We start from the raw sequence: 22,693 nt of genomic DNA, 5'->3' as shown, positions 1-22,693 counted from the left end.
AAGATCATACAAAGCAATTAAAATAGAAAGCTAAAAACCAAGAGGAAGGATGATCTTTTCTCTCTCTAGTGTCAACCAAGCCCACAACCAGCACTTTCTTACCAGGAGCCCATGCCAGCTGGCAAAACCAAGTTTTCAGGCTCTTCCAGGAGGCCACAAGTGTGTGGGCAGACTTCACCTCTAGCAGGAGAATATTCCAAAGAGTGGGGGGGCCACAACAGAAAAGGCTCTCCTCCTGGATTCCATCAGGCAAAATTATTCTGCAGGAATGAGTGGGGTGGGCTAGTCCTGTTGGGGTGAGACAGCTCACAATTAAAATCTCGCAGATAGCCTAACTAGCATTATCAACAAGGAAAATGTGGTTCTGTGGACTACAGGACAGGCCTAAGGAGAAGCTTAATAAAAACCTGAACAATTTCACCATCTCTGGAATGTTCGCTAACAACTAGATCAAGAAATTAAAGCCAGAATGGAAGGGAACTTCCTTAAGAGAAGTTACCTTCATATATGCTAAAATCTCAGTTCTTCAGACACCCAGCCTCTCTACCTAAACCAGTACAATCCATATTCAAGATGCTTGGAAGAATGTTGAACACTGTAAAAGTCTGAAAACTGAAAAGCACACAAACTCTTTGGAAAAAAACAAAAACCTAAGTAGGCTAAGAAGGGAAGGAGGGAGCAAGAAGTCCAAACCTAAGTGAATAGAGTTGATCAAATATGGGGGAAAGACTGCAAGATTTTCTTGAAGTTACCTCTTGTTTAATATCCGTAGATGTTTTACAAACAAACGTTATTGGTTATACTCTAAAAGGCATAACTCCAAACAAAAACAAAACATATTGAGAAAAATCACCAGAACAATAGCTGGAATACCTAAGAGCAAGAATGTTTTGAATCAGGTAAGTGAAACGTATTTTGCATCCCTTGTAAAAAGGAAACTGTAAACCCTGATTCAAAGAGACAAGCATTCCAAATCTCATTCCAAACCATCACTCTTTCAAGCTGATGCCAAGGGGAAAAATCTCTTCTTATATCCAGTAGGTAGGGACTGAAGTAATCACGAATGAAGGTGAATATATTTGTCCCAGGACAATGTTGTGGGATCTAAACTGGGTCTGTCACTGGGACCAGTCTTCCGAGTTTTCGGATTCATGCTGGAGCTCATTCTTAGGGAAATTCTCTCTCACCTGAATGTAAGGATGGACGACAGCATGAGTCCAAAAGATTAGAAGACAAAACATGTGGTCCAGTGACTGACCCTGCAAGTAACTCATTATGAATCAGCTAATAAACTCCTGTCTCAGCCAGGGGAAGCATTTAAAAAAAAAAACAGGGTGAGGCCAGGCTACTACAAGGATGAGAACGCTCCAGGAAATCCATTGTGGCTAAAGTGGGAAATCAAAAAGGACAATGGGAAAAGATAATGGAAACCCATGTTGTAGAGGAAATGGATGGCATAAAAAAATTAATAAATAATTAAAATAGCAATCACCATGAAGTCACCAGAAGGAGCTCAACTAACAGGTGATTTTACCTTTTCCATAAAGTTGCAGCTTTCCTAATCTCCAGATGTAATGGACTACAATTGCCATCCCTTCCAGCTACTCTGGCTACTGCAGTTTGCCTTGGACATAGCAGTATGCATTCTTTAGCATCAAGATAGCTAGCTCCTCTGAACATGGAATATCAGAAACATGAAATTCATAGCTGTGTTCACCCATAATGATTTTTTTTAAAAAAAAAATCCAGTGAATTTGTTTGTATTTTCTGACAGGTAGCTGCATTTGTTATTTAAATTTATAGCCTGAGATCTATTCAGTCACATCAACCAAAATATTTCCAAACAAACAACAAGGTTTCAGATTTTTCAAAACATGTCATTAGGTAGGAGGTTAACTCAAAATGGGGAAATTAAGAAAAGGCTAGTGTAGTTCTGAGGGTCCAATGTCCATATGCCAGAAACAATTTTGTCATCGCTCAAAAAAACAAAAAAAAACAAAACCTCTTCTCCCTCTTGGTCTTCATTTCAAAGAGAGAGAGGGAAAATGTGTTAGTCTTGGTTGGTGACTATACAAACCGGGAAAGGACACACAGGCGACTCTTATCTTCTTTTCTTTTTCCATAATACAACAATACATTATCAGGGTCATAGAAACAAAGGGATGAACAGGCTGAAATTTCCTTTTCAATCACCTGCTCATGCTGACTGTATTTCTGTTTGGAGTTTTTATGTTCTTACTGTGAAGTATAACCATATTGCTAATCTTACAAGAAGACTAGAGAACTATAGGTTTACTTGAATAAAAGGCATGCTAATTCTCTATATTTGGGGTAGAAAACGTGAGACAAGGATCTACATTTAAAGACAAATTGGCTATTATTTAGCCTCATATTCCCATGCCATGGCTAAACCATTTAAAAATTAGAGGTTCTTAACCTGGAAAAAAGGAGGTGGGAGAAATTGTGTTTTAGAACAAAGCTTCTGTGCGTGGGAGTGCAGCTGTAAAGCAAAACACATTGTTACTCAAGCAGATACGAAATCATACCTAATATCAAGTCAGGTTTGAAAATTGTTTTGACAGCCACTAGCACAGATCTATTTTACAGCACAGGTCTGATTTATAGGCAAAGACAAGGGCCACAAGCCAAGCCAAACCCACAGGCTGAAGTGCATTTTACCACTGTTTTAGCATATGTAACCTAAACTGTACTTGCCATTATATCATTCGGAAATAAAGTTTGGTTAGAAACAATGCAAATACCACCATTTATTATATAACTTCCTTCAATTTACCCAAAAACTATTCATTTATATGCAGATTAAATCTTATTTGCAAGATATCTGTTTTGGATCATATGCCAACAAACCTCTCCAGCATTTGCCAAGATGCAAATAAAAGAAAGACAGTTATGTAATCAGACTATATCTGATTCCAAGGAAACTGACTATTGTGCAAGGTATTTCGAAGTGGTTTATTGAAAAATGATGCCACATAATAACTTCTATTCAATCTTCACTTATATAACATTTATGACAAGGCTATGTTTTGCTCTTTACAGACTTTCATTTCCTTGGCATACATCAACAATTGGCAAAGTTACAAAACTGTACTGTTAAAAAGTAAGGTCTTTTAAAATTCTTGCTAGATTTCTGATGCCTTCAGAGACTCGTCCATATAGCTTATTTGGCACCAATGCAAAAAGTTCAATAGTTTGTTGTTCAATTAGAAATCTTTGCAAATAGACCATAAGTTTGTACTAATTATAGGAAGATAACCATGTTGATCCATGGTGGCAAAAGATCAGGATTCCAAAAAAAAACTAATTTTATTAAAAGGCATATGCTTTCACAAAGCATTCTTTGCATCGGATTAAGTGCGCTTCAGCTCACGAAAGTATATGCCTTTTAATAACATTTCTTAGTCAGAAAAGCTCCTACCAGATTCCTGACAGTTTAAACCAAAGCGTCCTATCACAGAATCTCATATACTTTATAGGGAACATGGTACTTCTTTCCAAAGTTGAACCATTGTTTTTCCCACACAGATACTCTCTTCAAGTATCATCATTCGTGCATCCAATTCCTAATTCATAAGTGACAAATCTAACTCTTTGTGGCACACCCCACTTGTGACATGTTTCTTCTATAAGGACTCGCTCTTTTATTCCTATACGATTTAACTCAGTCACAAACTCACCATTTTTATAAGTATTATAATACTAAGGAATGCAAGAGAGTGAATGGCATTGTGAGAGTATGAGAAATGCATGCATATACATGCACCAGCACAAATCAAATTAAATGGATGTTTGCATTTAAATATATGGGCACACTTTTCCAGAATTAGCTGAGGACAGTTGTCCATACCTTATGTCTGGACCAACCATCTCATTGGTGACTTTCTCTCACAGGGCCTATCTCACAAGATTGCTGTGGGAACCAAATAAGCTCCCACGGAAAAAAAGTAAGATAAAATACCGTAAATTGTACATAACGCCATATTTTCTGCTATGTGCTCTATCCTCATGCAGGAATTAATATTACCAATTTATTAAAATGTGCTTAGCACCGTAGCCCCAATACATCTGCACACACACACTTTTCTTAGTAGCTCCCATAGATTGCTATCTTGGCCAAAAGTATTACTTCATCCATGAAGAACAATAATAATGCAGGAAAGGGACCAAGAAGATAAGCAATAGCGCAAAGGAGGCAGTGTCAAGCATTTCAGGTTGTTGTCTGTCTTTCTTTCTTTCTTTCTTTCTTTCTTTCTTTCTTTCTTCTTTCCTTTCTTTTTTTTAAAGAAAATCAACGATGCATTCAAAAGCACCTGGCAAGAGTCGTCCAATGCCAATCCGGATTAAGAATCCGGGATCTTTCTGCCTGTATAAGGTTTACGAATCGTTTCGTTTACCAAACGCACCCCCATCCCACGCTCGGTGCCAACTCTGAAAAAAACCTTCGACCGGGAAAGTTTAACGGGCAAATTCAACGGAAGATGCCCGAATCCCCTGCGAGGAAAGTGGGGGAGGGGAGAGAGGCTGTGGAAAGGGGAAGAGGTCACCGCACAGCAACCACTAAACCACCCCCACCCCCGAAAAACAAAGTAAAAACAAAGCCTTGAGCCACAAGAGCCGTTTCTGAACTCAGCACCCCGAGCTGACATTTCATCCCGGATGCACATGCAAAAAGCAAGCAAGCAAGCAAGCAAGCTAGAAAGATAGAAAGAAAGAAAGAAAGAAAGAAAGAAAGAAAGAAAGAAAGAAAGAAAGAAAGAAAGAAAGAAAGAAAGAAAAAGATAGATAGATAGATAGATAGATAGATAGATAGATAGATAGATAGATAGATAGATAGATAGATAGAAAGAAAGAAAGAAAGAAAGAAAGAAAGAAAGAAAGAAAGAAAGAAAGAAAGAAAGGTGACTTGCCGGGCGACTCAACAACTCAAAAGGAGAGAGGAGGAGAAAAGGCTTGGCGCTTCGCTTCTGGAGAGAGACCTGCCACGACGCCGCTTTATAAAGCAAGGTGCCAGGCACCAAACAAATCAAAAAGTGCACCGAGCCAAGGAAGCGGGCGGGCGGGAGGGGGGAATGGCCACCGAAGAAGCCATGCCACCGTTAAGGGCTTTCGCTTACAAGGTCTCGGGCAGAAGAAGCAGCAGCCGAGCCTTTTCGGGAGGGCCGCCAGGAATAAATCAACTCTCCGCGTCCTTCGCTACATCCAAACCGGCGCGCTCCCGGGCGGGCTTACCACAGGCAAAGGCAAGTGCTTCGGGTCCCCGCGGGAATCCCCCCTCTTTAGGAAAGGGGGCGCGGAGAAGAAGAAAGGGGGCTGCCCGGAGGAGAACCGGGAGACGCAGCCGAGGCCCTGTGGACTCCTCCGCGGCCGGAGATGGCAGCTACCCAATCCAAGGCAAGGACTCCGCGTCGCCCCGCCAGGAATAACTCGGTCGCCCTTACTGCCTATCTGCCCGCCCAGCGGAGCTCGGGGAAAGGCAATCCCCGGTCTCGCAGCACCGCATTCCCCCCGTGCGCCCCCCCTCTTCCCCGCCTTCTTTTGTCAGCGCTCCCGCCAGGGTCTTACATCAGCTGTCGCCGGACGGTGCCGGGAAGGAGAGAGAGAGTGAGGAGGAAGCCCCGCCGCCGTTGCCGTTTAAGCGCTCATTGGCACAAAATGCTTTGGGGAGGGCGCCAAGCCCGGACGGGGGAGAGGGGGGGCAAGGAGGACGCTTTCCCTCCCCCCACCCCACCCCCGCCTCCCTCGCCCAGTTCCAGACCGCGGCGAGCGGCTTTTCTATTGGCAGCCGCCGCGTGAGTCGCTACTCCTGGTTCGCGGGCTTTAAAGGCAGCTCCGAAAGGCGGCGCGTTTCTTTAAGCCGGAGAGCGCGGCCGAGCGAGCGCCCATCCAACCCCCGCTTCACCACGCGCGCGCCGGCCTCCTGCCAGGCCCGCCGGGGCTATCCGTTGGTTGCGCGCGCGCTCGAGGTCCGGGAAGGCGGCGGCGGCGGCTAGGGCAAAAAGGAGCGGGCTCGCCTTAGCCAAGCGCCGCGCCGTCGCCTTTACTGCGTTTGGTGGCAGAGGTGGAGGTTTTTCCTCACGGCCACCTCAAAGGCGGGGGTGGGGGGTGGGGGCAAGCGACTATGGGGGTGAGGATGCCGTATCGGTGCCCTCTGAACAATGCAGCGGGAAGGATGGCGGCGGGAGTGGGGTGGGGAAGGATGGCGGCGGGAGTGGGGTGGGGGCCTTCACGGAGGTTATTGTCCTCAATGCGGAGCAGTGATTGAAGCTGGCCAGCAGGTGCCTCGTTCTTGAGGGCTCACACAAATAGTGCCGGGGCAGGTGCAAGACGGCAGAAAAGCCAAAAGACTCCGAAATCAGAGCCGTCACGAGATGGAAACAGGCAGAGCTGCTTAAAAAGGTGGATCTGAGCTCCACGGGGATTGCCCCAGTGAAAGTGTAGATCAGGACACTGACAACAAAGGAAGACTAGGCCAAATCCTTGTCCGGTGCAAATGACAGGAAAAAGCAGCCAACGTCTGTATAAAGCTTTCACACAAACCCCGGTGAAACATGGAGAGGAAACAATGAACTCTGTAGCTTATTTCCTGGATCTCCTGCTGCTTCTCTATTTTATCTCATAACTTGAAACCACCCCCGGCATGAGCTAAAGCGTTCACAGAGAGAGAGAGAGCAAAGCTTCAATTACATGGGCTTTTAAGAATTAGAATGCAGATCTTGAAAACGGGAGGACAAACATTGACCAAAGAAGAAAATGTTTGCCCAAAAGCAAAAGGATATCAAGGAGGTTTGCCTGCTTATTATGGAAATTGATTGCCTCTTCTAATCATGCTCTCATAACAGCTTGCGTTGTTTCCAAATGTAATGTGAAATCAGTTATACTACCCTAAATTTATAAAAGCAGTTCAAAACAGTCAAATTAAAATGAAAAATGTACTAGCTTTTGAATAAGCTATAAATCAGAGGTGAGGCAGGACTGGACAATATTATTCCATATGGTCTAATTTTAATTCATTAAATAAAAATTGAATAAATATAATTGTGCAATAACTCATAAGATTAGTACCAATAATAATAGGCACTTTGAGTCCAAAACAACTGGAGTACCAGTTGAAGACATTGCTGTCCATCAACTGCAAAAGGCAGCTTTAGTCAAAAAAAGCTTACATCCTGTGAGGATACCTTTAACACCATCAAACAACATGTCTATCCCAGATCCTTTGAAAAAAAACTCAATAGGTAAGATAAAAGTGTCAAATCCAGCCTAAGTTGCCTGACTGTGTGATGAATCATACTAATGAAATAGAAGAGTGTAACACAATTTCAATATGTGAATATTCTGACATTTTTAGTAATAACTTTGGCATACCTATTAACAGGTAGTTAGTAAATTAGTTATTTTTTTCAATCTTTTCTGTTTGCATTTGTCTTCTTTCAATCTTTTTCCCTTTTTCCCTTTTAATTTATATTGTAGGTATATCCATCTACTGGTATGTAGTGTGGAATATAAGAGATTAATACATATTCTTTCAATGTATATTGGCTTTTACTCAACAGTAATATTCTTTTATTGTTACACAGTTTGCTTCTAATTTTTAATATTAATATGTAAAGCCTCTTAAAATACACCAAAAAGAAAATTTAATTGTAACATTTTTAAAGGTCAGTTAAAATAATTCAGTTAAAGGAAGTAACAGATGAATACATGTCATTCTCTCCATGTGATATCAAAAGAAGTAATTTACTATTGGGATGTATGCTTTTCCTCAGCACCACCTCTTTCCCATGTGTATCCAACCAGTAGTAGGTTTCAAAGAGGTTTACCACCAGTTTGGTGGGTGTGGCTTGGTTAGTGTGCTTTGCATGCACACACACATTTTGCACATGCGTGCATGCCAAAAGAGCACTGTGCATGCACAGAGGTTTTCCTACTCACCTCCTGCAATTTCTGTAGCTTCAATAGCTGATGCACAGCAATCTGCTGTGCCGCGCAAAGCAGCTGCGCTTCAAAAGCAGGGAATAATGGTCAGTATGGGAGCCCAGGCAGGTGGGTGGGCCCAACAGCAGCTCCTCAGAGAGAACCGGTTCGGTCTCAGCTGATCTTTTGCACTACCGGTACGCCAGAACTTGGCCAAACCAGTAGAATAGCACCACTGATCCAAACTAACCAGGAGGAGACCTCTGTTAAACATTTTAGCTTATTGAGGAGTTTATGACATATGAAGATGGAGGACCTCAGATGAGCACATGTTGGAAAAGAACATGGCAGATTTAGCCAAGAGACATTGCCAAGAGAATGGTCAGATAGAGACAGCATAGATCTCAACTAGATAGTGGGTGAGACAAGAGGCTCTGAAGAGACCTTCCCTAGGCTCTCATGATGTAAAGAGAAATGTGGGGGGAGAGATTATACTTTCAGACATGCAACGTTGATAGCTATAGTAATAGCACTTAGATTTATATATTTATATATAGATTTGTCTAAGAAATACTTTTTTTTTAATGATGAAAATTTTGAGCTGAAAGGATGAAGCAATAGCATAGCAATAGCACTTAGATTTATATACCACTTCACAGTGCTTTACAGCCCTCTCTAAGTGGTTTACAGAGTCAGCGTATTGCCCCCAACAATCTGGGTCCTCCTTTTACCAACCTCAGAAAGAGGAAAGGCTGAGTCAATCTTGAGCCCATCAGAATCGAACTGCTGGTAGTTGGCAAAATTAGCCTGCAATACTGCATTCAAACCACTGCGCGACAATGGCTCTTGATGCCAGCCTAGCCAGGTAAACCAGATAGGAATCAGAATCAGATGAGCTAATTCTAATTTATTATCAAGCTATATTGATAGAATTTTGCAAACTTAGCCTAACACCTTGGGGCTTTGTTACCCAGAATGCCATTCCTGGCATTATTCAGTAGTCTTGACTAAGATACATTGAAGTACCTCTACACTGGAGATACTTGCCCTATTGCAGAATCACTAAGGTCACTTAGATTCAAGGTAGTCCAAAATAAAATAAAATAAGCTGGTTTCCTATCCAAATATCTTGGCCCAAGTTCCTTTTCTTTTGTTTTAGGAGGCAATGTAGAAGGAACTACGGGTAGTCCTTGACTTCATTTAGTGACTTCAAAACAATGGCACCAAAAAACGTGATTTATGACAATTTTTCACACGTCCTTTGCAGCATTCCCATGCTCGTGTGATCAAAATTCAGATTTTTTGCAACTGGCTCATACTTATGACCGTTGCTGCATCATGTGATCCCTTTTTGCAACCTTTTGACAAGCAAAATCAATGCGGAAGCCAGATTCATTTATCAACCATAAATGAACCACTTATCAACTGCAGTGATCACTTCACAACTGTGGCAAGAAAGGTCATAAAATGGGGCAAATCTCACTGAACAAATGTCTCACTGAACAACAGAAATGTTGTGCTCAATCATGGTCATAAGTCGAGGACTACCTGTATGAAAAGTTATTTCAGTTATTTATCCTATCTTACACAGTGCTGATGAAGTCAGAAGCCTAATTTTTCATTATTTCAAATAACCCAATATCTATTTGACAGGACCCAAATTGTTGGGGGCAATATGCTGACTCTAGAGAGGGCTGTAAAGCACTGTAAAGTGGTATATAAGTCTAAGTGCTATTGATATTGCTATTTGTCAAATGCTATTCTTCATCCAAATGTACTGCAATCTCTCAATCTTGTGGAGTTTGGGAAACCATAGAACATTCTAGAAAATGAGGCCCAGAAATCCTCCAAGGCAGCCTAGTTTTTCAGTTAATTAAAATTAAGCATAATAATAATACAACCCTAACTGAAGATCAAACTATTTGAAAAAATATCAGCCTTCTTGTCATTCTCCCTAAATCTTCAATTTAACTCAGATGTCCCAGTTTTCAAGACTTTGCAAACAACCTCTCAGAGGAGCAAAATGAGCCATAAAGCTAAGGCAGCTTCTTGAATGAATGTCTATCATCTCATTCAAAGATAAAGCTCTTAAATGCTTAATTTTCCCAGGCCTGCGTGTTGATGTCAACACATCCATCCTCTCAAACATGATGCATAGATGGTTCTGTTCCAGTGCTTTTTCGCAACACTTTATCAAAATTCTTCCTATATACCATTTTGATAGTTACACGTTCCTTGCATGAATAGAGTTGTTATGATCATCATTTACTATTTTTGTTATTTATCATCTGATTCTATGTTTATATGGAAGCATGAATAGGATGTAACTAATGAAATGTCTGGCGTACTTGAGATGTAATTAGATAAATGTGTTTCAATGCAGATCAAAGGATGTAGAGCTCATGCCTGTTTCCTTGTCAGAATAACCAAAGCTATACCAAATAAATGGTCTTCCACTGAACATACATGCTCCTAGCATAGGCTGAAGTCTGCAATGTATATCAGGATACCAGATGCGTTGAAGAAACATGCCAGATCCTAAGTAAGTGCTATGACAACATATCCTAAAATCTGCCACTTAATTGGGAAGCTGGAACAAATCCTTTAAATTGCTGTTCATCACTTTGGTTTCAAAGTAATCTTGTGTCAGTGAAAATACCCTGGGGCTGGTGGTTAGAGATTGCTTGTATTTGGGCTTCCGGTTTGAGCTTCTTCGGTGACAGACCGAAACCTTGTCTCTACGAGGCTTCGATCCGTGCTTGCCGCTGGAACGCCCCAAGCCAGCTGGTTTTGGGGCTAAGCCACCCCATAGAGGTGGTGAAGAGGGGGGAGACTGCCTGCAGGGTTGAGGAGAGCCACATCTCTCCTCCCCAGATGGCCATTACTCCCTTTCCCGAAGGCGGTTGTAGCAGTGGTCAGAAATGGCCACCACAAAGAAGAACTCAACCGGAAAAGAATGTGCAGGAGGAAGATAAGAAGAGAAAGTTTTGGTTGACCGGGTCAAACAGCAAAAGCAACAAATAAGGTACCCTGGAATTTAAATTTAATAACATTGTTCCCAAAGAAGATTTTGAAGCTGCGAAGGAGAGAAAGAAGGGAAAGGATTAGGTTTTTTTTTTTCTTCCTTTCCTTATACTGACAGCTAAGAGACTTAAGCAAGAAATTGAAAAAAATCCACTTTGACATTAATAGGCATCTAAGCTGAAAATAAAAGTCAAAGGGATAATAAAGATTTCTGGATATTTAAAAGTTTTTAAAAGCAGGAAAGGAGGGGAAAAAAAGAATAAAAGGACAGGATCTGGAAAAATGGAGGAGACTGCCTGGAACTAAGGAATGGAACTGTAACTAAAAGAAACACAGTGAAATTTCAACAAGATTCCTCAAAGATACATCTTAATTGAAACTTGGTAACAAAATAATAGAACCCCAGGAAGAGAAAGTGGAAAAAAGAAGCAGAAAGAAACAGCCTTGGGTTATTTGGATTACTTGGTGATTTTTGGTTTTTGCATCTGGATGACTAAAATTAACCAGGTGGTTGTTTAAAAGTCTTTAAAATGGTATCACTCTTAGAAGAACTGAAAATGGAACTTAAAAAATGGAAAAAAGATGCACAAGAAGGGAGAGGTTCTTTTGGCTTCGTATTTCAATCCTTAAAAATGGAGATCTGGAACTATGAGAAACAACAAGAAACGCTTGCAGAACAAGAAGATTGGGACAAAGAAGAAGCCATCTTTAATGATCAAATAATTTTAAGTGGGGGGGAAAAGAAAAGGGAAAGCGAGTGAAAGTTTTAAGACTAGAAAAAACAACCAAAAAGAATAATAATAATTTGAAAGATAAGTATAATATTAGAAAGCAACAGGGGATTACAGATGAGAGAGTTAGAAGTAGAGAGACGAGGGGGTAAAAAGGGGAGGGGGAAGAAGGCAAGGAAAAGTTGTAAAAGACAGAAACAAGAAATGGAGAAACAGGGAAAAGATATTAGGATTGTAACCATAAGCTTGTTTAGAGATAATGGGTGAAAATTTAATTGCAAAAGGGATTCTGCAAAGGTACATAAGATAGCATTGTTATATTATAAACAGAAATAATTTTAGAAAATACGATTAAAATGATGGATAAAATATTTACTGTAATGTAGTTGAATGTTTGGTAATAAATAAATGAATTAAAATGATTGAGAGAATTAAATGGGAACATTTTTAATTATTAGTAATGATTTATAAAAATATAAGTAAGAAATATGGGGAAAAAAGAATTAACTATGGAAAGTTTATAAGTGTTCCCAAGGAAGTATGATATTTAATTGAAAAGAAATGTTAAAGATGTTAAGATTTTAATGCATATTAATGATAGAATTGAATTGGAATGGAATGTGTGCTTTATTTACATATATATATAATTTTTTCTTTTTAAGAATATAGTGTGTATTTTAAGAAAGTACCAAGCAGAATTCGATTGGAAGTTATGTATTATATTGAATGCTATAATCTTAAAGGTATATATTGAAGCTTAAATAAGAGTTTGAATGGATAAAATTAAAAGATATAAAGGTGTCATACTCCAATTGGTAACTACAGGGAAAAATTTGTTTAATAACAAAAGATAATATGAAATTGAAACAGGACAGACAAAAGTATAAATATAATGATTTGATTGAGATGAGATAATTAAAATAAAGTTGAGAAAATTAAAAGAGGGGGAAAACTATGCAGAAAATATAAAACGGTAATAAGATATGGAATAGAATGAGCATGAAATTGAGTTTGGTGTCTGTATGAAGTGATAACCTGGGACCATGCTATTTTCAAAAAAGATGTTTTGTTTGTATTTTGTTTTTGTGAAAACCCAAATAAAACTTTCAAAAAAAAAAGATTGCTTGTATTTATACTTCTAACCTACTTTTTCACTCCTGGTATATTCAATTATTTACATTATTTTGCAGGACTTACAGTCTGCTTCAATGTGATCAGATTCAGCAACTTACAATTTTTACTTCTATAACTCAGATTTATTTAAAGGTTTAAATACAACATCTATGTAATTCCATAGAATCACATTGTTACCATGAAGAATACACCATAAGCAACCAACCAACCAGATGGTGTATATCCCAGAGTTCTGAAAGAGCTGACAGGTGTAATCTCAGGAACATTGACCCATATCATTCAAAGATCCTGGAAAATGGGGAAATTACCAGAGGACTGGAAAAGAGCTGATCTGGTTCCCATCTTCAAAAAGAAAAGAAAGAAAATAAAAGATAAAATAATAATGAAATTTAAAAAATGTAATATAAAATAAATTTAATAAAATAAAATTTTAAAAAATGCAATCGGGAAACTACAAATGAATCAGCTTGACATCAATTCCTGGGAAGATCTTGAAAAAGATAATCAAGCAACAGATCTGCAAATACTTAGAAACAAGCAAGGCTAATATTGAAAACCAGCATGGGCTTGTCAAGAAGAAATTATGTTAGACAAACCTTATTGCATTGTTTGACAAGGTGACTAAACTGGACCAATGAAATGCTGTGGACATAGTATACCTGGACTTCCATAAGGCAATTGTCAAAGTAGACCATCATCTATTTCTTGGGAAGATATAACAGAAAAATGTGAGATAGACAGCATCACCACTATATGGATTCATAAGTGGCTGATCAACCACACTCAATGGAACAATATTTACATAGAGGAAAGCATACAGTGGGGCGACCAAGGTTCAGTACTCTTTAACAGCTTCATAAATGATTTAGATCAGGGTATAGAACGGGATTTTATCAAATTTGCAGACAACACCAAACTAGAGGGAATAGCCAACACTTTAGAAAATAGGCTCAAGATCCTTCTGGATCTTGAAAGACTTGAACACTGGGCCCTATCCAACAAAATGCAATTCAGTGGTGAGAAAAGTAAGATTTTACACTCAGGCAAGAAAAATCAAATGCACATGCATAGAATTGGTAGGACATGACTCAACAACAGTAACAGTGAGAGGGATCCTGGAGTCCTAGTGAACAACCACTTACATATGAGCCAGCAATGTGCTATAGCTGCCAAAAAAGCTAATGCAATCCTGGGCTGCATCAACAGAGCAATAGTATCAAGGTCACATGAAGTTTTAATTCCACTTTATACTGCTTTCGTAAAACCCCATTTGGAAAACTGTCAGCCTATTTTCCAAAACATCTGAACTAAGGCAGGACAAGAAATAACGGAAGTTTAGGAAGGAGAAATCCAACTTAGAACTAAGGAGAAACTTCCTGACGGTGAAACAATCAGTGAAACAGCTTGCTTCCAAAAGTTGTGGGTGCACTGTTATGTATTAGCATACTCACCTGCAATTGGTTGGTCTTTGGAGGCGGGAAATTTGAAGAGCCGTCACTGGCCACAGCTGCGAGCAGCCCGACTATAAAAAGGGCTGCTGCGGTTTCTTCAGCACTCAGTCCTAGAAAGAAATAAAAACAATTGACAATCATGCTGGTGTCCCGAGTCTCATTCCCGTGACTTAACACTGGTGACAAGGATGGGATTCTGAGACAAAGGGAACCAGCGTGCACGTGGCGACCGACGAACACCGGCAACACATCGAGATGAAATGGCCGGAAACAACACGCTACCCGCACCATTCAATCCAGCAACCAAAGACTGGGAATCGTACATCGACCAATTCCTCATGTTCCTCGGAGGGAGTGACCTCCATAATATATCCAAACACAGGAAGAGAGCCGTCTTCCTCACCCATTGCAGGCCCGCAGTATTCAAGATGGCAAAAAGCGTTAGCAGCACCCACCGACGTGAAAATGATGGCCTGGCTGGACCTGGAAAGAATACTGAGGCTCACTACACACCAACCATCTCCTGCCTCATCAAAAGACATGAATTTTATCGCGACCAAAAAGAAGACGAGAGCATCAGTGATTTCATTGCAACACTGAGGGACATCGCCAGAGCGTGTGAATTCCTAAATATGGATGAAGCCATGAGAGACTGAGTGGTCCTGGGACTGAGGGATCTTACACTACAGGGTCAACTATTAACAAAACCCAAAATAATGCTCCAAGAAGCAATAGAAGAAGCTACCGCGGCAGAAGCCACGCAGAAATCGGCGGCTGCCATGTGGAAAATGAACAAAGCGCCAACAGAAACCCAAAAAAACACCACCATAGCCCACCATGAGGATATCGAGTCCCCATGGGAAGACAATGAGGTAGAAGAACGGGTAAATCAACTCCGTTCAGAACAGGGCAGATGAGACCGGAATGGAAAAAGGAAGGAATTTCGTTGTGCTGGTTGCGAGGGGAACCATCCACGTTCCGAGTGCCGTTTCCTAGATGCGATCTGCAAACATTGTGAACGGCGGGGACATATTGCTAGGGCATGCCGATCAAGGAAAAACTACGGCCCTAGACAAAGGTGGAACACCCCCCCGAGAGAGGGAGAAACAAACAGGGAGCCACTGGAATCAAGACAACAGAAACAGGCGAGGGAAAGAAACAAGCAATGGAAGAGATGAAACACACCAAACAGTGACCATCGGACACTCCAACATGACAAACGCCAGGAAAGTATATGTCCAGGTCACTATAGAAGGCCAGCCATGCCAGATGGAAATGGACTCAGGCTCATACTTATCAATGGTATCATGGGACACCCTAAAAAGATGGATACCAGACATAAGCCGGGAAGGACTCGAAAGACAAACACGCTGAAAGACTACCAAGGGAACAAAATTCCAGTAGTAGGTACCAGACAATTTAAATTAAAATTAAAAAAATATACCAGAATCCTTCCACTAAACATAATCGACCGAAATCAACCCAGCCTATTGGGACTCGAATGGTTTACACCATTAGGAATCGAAGTCACAGGGATAAACAGCATCACCGAGGTGGAGTGGGAAGAGGACCTGATGGAAGAATTCCGGGATTTGTTCAATGGAGAACTGGGCAAGTACTGGGGGTCCCCAATTTCTTTTAGTCTAAACCCAAACATAGCCCCTATAAGATTAAAGGCGAGGTGGGTTCCTTTTGCACTAAAAGCAAAAATTGATGAGCAATTGGATAAGCTCATCGCACAAGGGGTTTTAGAACCAATTGACCACGCAAAGTGGGAAACCAGAATTGTTACACCAATTAAACCAGATGGGTCAGTGCGCATCTGCGGGGACTACAAAGCACATACCCGGTTCCAGTGTACAGCATCTATTACATTCCCTTGGGGGGAAATCTTCACGAAACTAGACCTCGCACAGGCATACCAACAATTGCCCGTTGACCCTGAAACAGCAGAAGCCCAGACAATCGTGACGCACAGGAGGGCATTCAAATGCAACAGACTACAATTCGGCATCATCGTCACCCCAGGGGTGTTCCAGAGCTTAATGGAATGCCTATTGCAAGGGATAATAAAAGGGGTGGTACCATACTTTGACGATGTCCTGGTATCAGCCAAGGACAAAGAACAACTGCGAGACCGCATAAGGGAAGTCCTAAGCAAATTCAAGGAGGCGGGACTAAAAGTAAAAAAGGAGAAGTGTCAATTAGCCACCGGCAAAGTTGAATTCCTAGGATGTCTGACACCCCACAGAAAATGTGGGGCAATCAAAGAAGCCCCCAGACCCACAAATAAAACTGATCTGCAAGCTTTCTTAGGACTCATTAACTTTTATAATATATTCCTACCGCAGAAAGCAACCATTGCAGAACCACTACACAGGTTGCTTGACAAGAAAGCAACCTGGGCCTGGGGGCAACGGGAAGAAACGGCATTCCAGGAAATAAAAAACTTGATCACATCAGACCGCGTACTAATACAATACAGTGAAACACTTCCAATAACACTAACTTGCGATGCATCACCTTTTGGCATTGGTGCTATACTCAGCCATGTATTACCAGTTGGGAAAGAAGCACCCATTTCATTCTATTCAAAGACTCTGTCAAAGCCGGAGTGGAACTACAGCCAACTAGACAAAGAGGCATTGGTCGCTGTCACCAGAATTCCACGAATATATCTACGGGAGAACTCTCACACTAGTCACAGACCACAAGCCACTCCTGGGCATCATTGCAGGAAACAAAACCACACCTAACATACGTCACTAGGAATGACGCAGTGGTTGGAGTTTTTGTCTGCCTACAACTACAATTTAACCTATCAACATGGAAAGGACATAAATCATGCTGACGTGCTTAGCCGTTGCCCTCTACCTGACATAGAAGGTGACCCAACACCAACCACATAAACCCTTCAAATAGAGACATTAGAAAACCTACCTGTAATGGCAGCAGATATCGCTAGGGAAACGGCTAGAGACAAAACCCTGGCGCAGATTTTAAATTGGGTAGGAAAAGGATGGCCAGAAACTGAGAGCGATGAGACCGCCAAACCGTTCCAGAATAGACAAACAGAACTCTCAATGCTGAAGGGGTGCGTACTATGGTGGGATCAGGTGGTCATACTGGACGTTTTAAGGAAACACATACTTGAATTGTTACATGAGGGACACCCAGGTATTGTAAAAATGAAATCCCTGGCAAGAAGTTATGTATGGTGGCCAGGGATGGATAAGGAAATAGGAGACTGGGTGGCAACATGTAAACACTGCCAGGAATGTAGGCCAACACCCCCCACAGCACCAAAACATGAATGGGAAACACCAAGGGGACCATGGTCAAGACTACACATTGATTTTGCAGGCCCAACCAGAGGACATACATTTTTAACAGTTGTAGATGCTTACTCCAAATGGCTAGAGGTAAGCATCATGCACTCCACCACAACAGAAGCCATCATTAGACAACTCAGGAAACTTTTTGCAATACATGGATTACCGGATCTAATTGTATTTGACAACAGGCCACAATTCACGGCAACAACATTCGAGGGGTTTTTAGCACAACATGGGATAAGGCATGCACTGACAGCACCGGGACACCCAGCCACGAACAAAGAGGCGGAACGCATGGTACATTACACGAAGGAAACATTACAAAAACTGGGCCCTGGGGACACACAAGAAAAGATAGATAAACTACTAAGCATTCAGCACATGACACCCAGTGCCACAACAAATAAAAGTCCAGCATAGTTACTAATGGGGAGGAAACTAAGATCACACCTAGACAGACTACACCTCACATATAGCCCAGAAAAACCAGTAGACTCCTCCAGTAATTGCCGCACATTTCAACAGGGGACCCAATATACGCAAAATATCTCACGGGGGAACCATTGTGGATACCGGCAAAAGTGAACCAGATAACCGGACCACGTTCATACAGGGTAGACACCGAGGATGGGAGGAGCTGGAAGAGACACATAGACCAGCTCAGATCTAGAGTCACGAAGGGAAACCTAAACAGACCCACGGAAGGGGGGAGACCCCTCAAGCAAACAAAACAACCAGAGAAGAGGGGGAGACCCCTCAAACACACAAAACACAAGTAGAAAGGGAGGGGGAGACCCTCCACGAACGAGAGAAATAACAGAACAAACCCTGACAACTACGCAACAACCACTACTAACACTAGCCCCGGTCGGGAAAAGCAAACACGTACCTGAGACCAGGGAAGAAGGCAGGTCGGGGAGACAGGAACAGGTCCAGAAAGATAGCGGGAAAGCAGTCCTTGGCAGGAGTGGCATGGGCGACTCAACCTTCCAGGAAGTTCCAAGAAGATGGACAGAAGGAACAATAGATCCGTCCGAACAGTCCAGAGGCCAACCCGCGACTGAGTTGCGCAGGTCCAGTCAGATCCATAAAAGCCCCGCCTACCTACGTGATTACGTATGGTAGGCAAGGCTCAGATTGGTTGGACTGGACCAGGTGGGGAGGGGTTTTATGTATTAGCATACTCACCTGCAACTGGTCAGTCCATGGTGGTAGGAAATTTGAAGAGCCGTCACTGGCCACAGCCACGAGCAGCCTGACTATAAAAAGGGCTGCCATGGTTTCTTCGGCGCTCAGTCCTAGAAAGAAATAAAAACAATTGACGATCATGCTGGTGTGCTGAGTCTCATTCCTGCAACTTAACAGACTTAACATGCACCATCACTGGATGTGTTTAAAAAGGGATTAGGAGAGCCACTTCTCCAGAATGGTAGGGTCTCTTGCCTATGCATGGGGTTGTTAACCCTCTATTCTAAAATGGATTTGTCCACTTTATTCTTAAAAAAAAGGATTTTACTGGATGCACTCAGGTAACTATTATGCTACACTTTCTAGGATTGTGATCTTGAAAAGCATAATAACTAACAAGCTCAAATGAAGAATTCCAAAAACTATATCATTTCATTTATCATGGGATGGAGATGGCAGTGGAAAATTAACCTGGCATGTTTCCTGATGGGGAAACCAGCTTTTATGAAATAAATTAGCTGTGATGTAGCTTAATGATACAGTGCTATATCTTTCGGATTTTATCTTTCATGTCCGTCCTCTACTTCTCTGAATTGCTTTATTTACAAGCAATCCAGCTTGACCTTGGTATCCAGAGAGCTTTGCTGATGTAATCACTTTGCAAGTGAATATGATTTCCACTGAAAGAAGTGCGTAAAAATAGCAATCTTGATAGTCATCTAAACCAATTTAAGTAACTAGATACTATTTCACACTGCATTGAGAAATGAAGGACTGCGCCCTTTTCCTATAGTAGAACACCAAGTCAATGTGCCATCTTAATGCCCTGAGTTTTGCATTGCTTGTGTCTTTACAGCTTTTCTTTTCTCAGCAGAAATGCAGAAGTGTTTCCATGGAGTAGAATAGTAATTTGCTATAAGCAGTACACCTCAAGAGCATCAGATAATAGATCTATTATTCCTGTTGATGAACAGCAGGTTTATCAAGACATCTTCCTTTTAATATTTGAAACATATAATTCTTGTTTCTCAATAAATAACCCTGAGTCCCTGCAATAGCTTCAACTCATTGCTAAGGAGTCAACAGTTACTAGAGAAAAGAATTATGTCAACACAGATTAGGTCTAAAGTTTCATTGACCTGGAAAGGTAGGAAGAAAATGCCTAGATTTGAAGCACAGACCTGTATACATAATGCTTTGACCTCTACCTAAAGCAGTGGCAAATCACGTGTGGGCATATGACTTCATCCTTGTCTAATCTAGCTGAATAATGTCTCAGAGCTAAATAAGCCAATTTTTTAATGAGGCGCTTGGAATCTAGAGAACCTTGACAAGATGGATGCTTACTTGGGATGAGAAAAATGTGCTCTTGATCAGTCAAAAGTCTAACTGCCTTCACTGAGGAAAAGGCACAATACAAATCGAATACATAAGCATTTCCCAATCTTGCATAACTATGTTAACATTAGGAGTCAACTTGCAATCCATCTCTAGATTTTATTCTTTAGGTCAGGGGGCCCCAGCCCCCGGACTGGCAGCAATCTATGCCACGCCAGGAATTGGGCCACATAAACAAGCAAAGCCCCATCCGTGCATGTGCAGGATACAGGCAGTGTGTGAAACCATGCTCCCTCTGGTCAGTGGAAAAAAAACCTCTCCATCAACCTGGTCCCTGGCACCCAAAAGGTTGGAACTACTGCTTTAGGTGACACACAAGAGATATTGGTATCTGCTGAATAGAGTTGTTAATAATATATTACCAACACTAACTTCTGAGAAGCTGCAGATTGCCTCAAAGTCTACTCTGGTAGAAAGGAAGCAACCCTACCTAGAAGTTAAAAGGAAAAAAAAAAGTTGTATTGTGTTCTGTGTGTGCCTAGCTTGGTGCTCTGTATATGTATGAATGTATGTGCATATGAAAAATGAATAATGTATCTCAGAAACCCTTTCAGCTCTTAGTATTTATATGTGCATACAGTGTTAGATTCCAATCCTACCTCTCCTCCAGGAACTCAAGGCAACATATGCAATATTGAATTTCCCCCCCACAATAGTAGCCCAATGAAGTGCTTTGGGCTCAGAGAGAGCGTCAGGCCCAAAGTCACCCATTCAGCCCCAGTGCCTGAGGTTAGGCTTAAATCTGAGTTTCCACATTGCTATTCCAACAACTTGAAGTCTAGGTGCTAAGGCTTTGCTTCCCAGAGGCCTCCTATTCCCATTTTTTGTTCCTAAACTCCAGAGGCAAATACCTGGGGAAAGGTATTCAGAGGCAAATACCTGGGGAAAGGGGGTAAGTCTTTTCAGCTCTTCCTTTTCTTGTGTTCCCATGAATAAATTGATTATAAACTGAATATAGTTCTGCTGCTGAAACTTTTACAATCCCATTTACTCATCTCAATAAATCTTGATAAAGGGAATCTGTGGAAATCTTCTTGGAAAAAAATCATTTTCAGTTGAGAGTAGCTGCTAAAGAGGCTGGCAGCTGGCTTTTATTGAGCACATTTTCTGTTCCCATCTGGCCCCATTGACCCACTGCGACCCACTGCCCCCTGAGCATTTGCTTTATGGCAAATGAGCAAATGCAAAATGACTGAATACTTCAAAGCAAATATTACATTAGGAGCCTGTGAGACATCCATACTTCACTTCAATGAGGAGCAGAGCACCAGGGAGATGACATAATTTGCTTTGTTGAGATACTTAAGCAACATGATTTGGTAATGACATCCTTCACTTTACAGATAGTCCTTGTTTAGCAACTGCCTCATACAATGACCGTTCGCAAGCTGCGACAACAATGAAAAGATAACTTTTAAGTCCTTGCATTTTTGGCCTTGGCAAATCTGTAAACCAAAGGAAAGCTGAAGGAAGATCATAAGCACACTTGCAGTTTTACTTAGTGATCGCTTCATTTAATGACAGAGTTGCTGGTTATGGTTATGATCAGCAAATGAAGACTGCCTGTACTTTGAAGCATCATCCAGTGGCTTCTGCTCATGTATTGTGCACAAGCCAAAGCCTCTGGAGATTCCTGTGAGTGACTGGAGGAGCTGGAGGAGTTATGTTTTCACATTGAAATTGCCAAACAAAATATCAAAGTACGGAGCATTGCCATGTTACTTTAGAAGTCTGGAGAGGGAGATGTGCCATTTTGAAAAGCAGTGCCAAAGAGTGATTATGTGTGTCAAATAGAAGCACCACTTCAGACATTGGCGCAGCCATATTATAGGATTTAAATCAACGCTGTTACTGCAATTACAGCTCAGGTGTGAAATATTAGAAAAATCCAACTTCCCCAGATCAATCATTGGTAGATGTTAAAACAGAGGTAAAATGTCTTGAAAATTATGAAAAACATATCAAAAGCAACCAAAAATTCCTCTTTTTTAAAAAAAAGCTATTTCATTTTATGCTGCACTACATCAATGCATTACATCAACAGATGATGCTGTTAGCATGGCTCTGCCTTACATCCTACAACACCTTGAATCTCCAAATACCTATGCAAGGTTCCTCTTTGTAGACTTCAGTTCAGCATACAATACCATCATTCCAGACACTCTTCTAATTAAATTAAATCAACTAGCGGTACCTGAACACACTTGTAAGTGGATCATAAGCTTCCTAGCAGACAGGAAGCAGCAGGTGAAGTTAGGCAGAATCACATCCGATACCTGTATAATCAGCACAGGGGGCCCCCAAGGCTGTGTGCTGTCTCCTCTTCTCCCTATATACCAATGACTGCATCTCAAACAATCCATCTGTTAAAATACTGAAGTTTGCTGATGACACAACAGTGATTGGTCTCATTCGAGACAACGATGAATCTGCATACAGACAGGAGGTTATACAACTTGCCTCATGGTGTAACCAGAACAATCTGGAACTGAACATA

At 41.4% G+C, this 22,693-nt stretch overlaps 1 protein-coding gene across 8 annotated transcripts in view; it reads right to left on the bottom strand.

The window, feature by feature from the left end:
• The window catches only part of PLCB4 (phospholipase C beta 4), a 187,925-nt gene extending 182,002 nt beyond the window's left edge, over positions 1 to 5,923 (bottom strand). For 5 of the 8 annotated variants that reach the window (XM_087948448.1, XM_087948439.1, XM_087948450.1 and 2 more), the window contains exon 1: positions 5,584 to 5,846. The gene's annotated coding sequence lies outside the window, so the exon portion shown is untranslated. Of the gene's footprint in view, positions 1 to 5,250; positions 5,518 to 5,583 lie in introns of those variants that run through there. The other 3 variants (XM_087948403.1, XM_087948415.1, XM_087948408.1) reach the window with 3 other exon arrangements.
• Positions 5,924 to 22,693: the final 16,770 nt, after the last annotated feature.

This window comes from Notechis scutatus, chromosome 1, assembly GCF_049901735.1.
Source record: "Notechis scutatus isolate UNSWTSFEM ecotype Mainland chromosome 1, rNotScu1.2, whole genome shotgun sequence".
In the NCBI taxonomy this organism is placed as follows: Eukaryota; Metazoa; Chordata; class Lepidosauria; order Squamata; family Elapidae; genus Notechis; species Notechis scutatus.
The sequence above is the reverse complement of the archived record's forward strand: the minus strand, read 5'-3'. Positions and strand labels throughout refer to the sequence as shown.